The sequence below is a fragment of the Otolemur garnettii genome, unplaced genomic scaffold (genome assembly GCF_000181295.1).
Source record: "Otolemur garnettii isolate 467f Iridium unplaced genomic scaffold, OtoGar3 scaffold00308, whole genome shotgun sequence".
Classification (NCBI taxonomy): domain Eukaryota; kingdom Metazoa; phylum Chordata; class Mammalia; order Primates; family Galagidae; genus Otolemur; species Otolemur garnettii.
Window position 1 is genome coordinate 605,202 of NW_003852703.1, and position 3,545 is coordinate 608,746.

Consider the following 3,545-nt stretch of genomic DNA (forward strand, 5'->3'; position numbering starts at 1 on the left):
TTTTATGAAATTAAGATATACCTTTTATATGAAAGCTATAACCTAATAACAGCCTAAGAATACGGGGAGGGGGGAGGGAGAGGGGAGGGGAATGGGTGGAGGGAGGGGGATTGGAGGGATCACTTCTGTGGTACTTCATCCCTTTTGATTGTTGAAAAATATTCCATCATTGGGGAGCACCTAGGGCTCAGTGTGAAGAACGCGAGTCCTGTATATTGTGGGTGGCAGATTCAAACCCTCCCCTGGACAAACTGCAACAAAAAAAATAGCCGGGCATTTTGTCGGATACCTTTAGTCCCAGCTACTGTGTGATGCCACAGCTCTCTACTAAGGGTGACAAAGTGAGACTCTTTTTCTATGGGAAGAAAAAAAGAAAAGAAAAAAATGAAAAATATTTCACCAGGTGAATATAGCATTTTGTATTTATCCACTCATCTGTAATCCCATTAGTAGTCCTGAAGACGTTCCTTTCTCATCTAAGATTTTTTGTTGTTGTTGTGGCAGTTTGGCCAGGGTGGGGTTTGAATCCATCACCCTCAGTATATGGGGCCATCGCCCAACTCACTGAGCCACAGGTGACTCCTCACCCAAGATTTTTAAAAGATTTTATCAACAAGATATGTTGTCTCTGTCAAAAGCCTTTTCTGTGTCTTTTGAAGTGAACATGTGGCATTTCTTATTGATTCTATTAATGTGGTGTAAACTATCAGTTGATTTTCCCATATTGAGATGGACTATCAACCTCATAATAAATACCATTTGAAATACATGTATAAAATATTTTGTGTGCTACTGGACTTTTCCTGAACCTATATAGTATATTTCTTATAGATTGGATACTGCATTTCCCTCTTTGCCCAAGAAAAATACATTGGTACCATCATAGCTCAAGGAAATGCAAGCTGCTAACCTCAAGTGATCCTCCTGAGTTTATCTCAGCAGCTGAGAATACAGGCACATGCCACCACTTCTGGGGAAGTTTTTCACTTATTTCTTGGACTAGTGGGGCCTTACCATGTTGCTCAGTCTGGTGGGTGGCCCCTTTGATTCCAGTGACCTTTGTGCCTCGGCCTCTAAAATTTCTGGGGTTATATTTGTGAGCTAGCTATGGTGCTCATCCATGCTTATGTTTCGGTGAATGTTTTTTCTGTATTTTCCTCATAGGTAACAAACCATGGATTAAAGAAATAAAAACTCTCTTCCGATATAATTCACACACTTCACAAGTCACTTCTTTCAAGTATCTAGTTCAAGACTACACATTCAGGGATCACTTGTATAGTTTCTTTGTAACTAGGGAAGTTTCCCTTAAGGTGTAGAGGAGAGTGATAGAAGAAAGAAAGGAAAGAAGGAAAGAAGAGAATGGAGAGACCAATACAATGAGAGAGAGAGAAGGATAAATTGAGGGAGGGGTGAAGGTTGGAAGGGAGGGAGAGAAACAAAGAAAGAGAAAATAACCAAACATGGTGGCTCACACTTATAATCCTACCCATTGGCAGGCTGAGTTGAGTGGAGTTCTTGAATTAGGGAGTTGCTGAGAATTGACAGAGAATGAGTCAGACCCTGTCTCTAATAAAAAAGTTAAAAATGTTTAGGCATTGTGGCAGGCACCTATAGTCCTAGTCACATGAGAGTCCCAGGCAAGACAATTGCCTGAATCCTGGAGTTTGAGGTTGCTATGATCTAGACTGAGGCCAGAAATGACGAGTCTGGGCCACATACACAAACCACATCTCAAAAATTCCCATACCAACTCCCATGCACAGACAAACCAACAAAGCAACCAACACACATTTTCATCATTTAGGAATACCAGATTTTCCTTGATGGTACAAAGTAGACATGCTTCAGTCCTCTGAAGCTATAACCATATTGAGGCTGATTCCAGTGACCTTTGTGCCTCGGCCTCTAAAACTTCATAGACAATTTGGAAGCCTCTGTCAAATGGAGGTTTGGGGGTAGGTGTCAAACAGGTCCTTGATATAGCATCTCATGGCAGTGCCATTTGTTCAGTGGGCAGGTTGCCGGCCCCATATAAGGAGGGTGAGTTCGAACCTGCCACCAGTCCAACTGCAACAAAACATAGCCGGGTGTTTGGCAGCATCCTGTAGTTCCAACTACTCAGGAGGCTGAGCCAAAAGAATCACCTATGCCCAGAAGTAGGAGGTTGCTGTGAGCTGTGATGCCAGAGCACTCTGCATAGTGAGACAAAATGAAACTCTTGTCTCAAGAAAAAAATATAAAAAGCAAATAGTGTCTTACTTAAGTGACTCCATGCAATTTTGTCAGCTGTGATAAGGCTTGAGTCAGTCACACTGCTGTACATAATCTCAAGAGTTGTGTTCAGCCTAGTGCCGAGAATATCAACATTCAATTGACTCAATAAGGCACAAATAGGAGATGACTTCTCCATCTTTGTATGGAGGGCTAAGAAGCCTCCTGGTTCAAACACTTGAAGAACACCAGCTCAAGTGAGCAGAAAGAGCCACTTAGTATTTTTGACCAGAAACATTACAGGATGAAGTCACTCTAGTGTCACCAGGGATACACCACAATGGGTGTTGCCCTAAATTACCATCTTTAAGCTTAACATTATTCCTGCTTAGGATGTGTAGTAGCTGTCTGGCTATGTTGTTCATTTCACACTCTTACAAAATTATGGGGTTCTTTTCTCCATACTAAATTCTTGCTTCCTAAAGTTTGTTTGGATTCAACAACCCTTTCTTTCCTATTAATGTCATGGATTTGTAAGCAAGTGGAAGTGTATGGTCTATACCTAGTGCTGCCCTGGGGTATTATTGATCAAGAACTGGAGCCAAACGTTCACACAGGCAATACACAGACCTGAAAGGTAAGACACACAATTCTCTGTTCTACTTTCCATGAGATTTTAATTCTTTCTCTAGAATAGCCTTATTTTGGAGGGTATGTGTCTCAGTGAAGGTCCTCTTTTGACATCCGTTTAGGCAATGTGTCCAGTAGTGTACTCCATATCTGAACTTGTTTATGGTGATCATTGTAAATAGCACAATCACTAATGAAACCAGATAAGCAAAAAAAGATGTGTGCATAATTGTGATGATATCTGCAACCACAGAAATGCAAAACAGTCCTGACATAATCCCTATGTGTCACTAGGGCCTGAGTATTGGACACTCCCCAATGCCCGTTATAAGGTCATTTCTTAAGTACAGATCAAGTACTTTTTCCATGCTTGAATACAATATTTGCTGGCTCTGGGAGTACAAGGTGGGGTGATACCCTGAGCCCAGGGTTTGGAGACAATTCTGACCAACAGGGCAGCACCCCAGTAAGTAGGGCCCCAGCCCCATGTACTGAGGGTGGTGGGATCAAACCCAGCCCAGGCTCAACTGCAACAACAACAACAACAAAAAAAATAGTCGGACACTGTGGCAGGCACCTGTGTTCCTAGGTACTCAGGAGGCTGTGGCAAGAGAATCACCTAAGCCCAAGAGCTGGAGGTTGCTGTGATCTGTGACAAATGGCACTCTACTGAGGCTAAAAAGTGAGACTCTGTCTCTAAA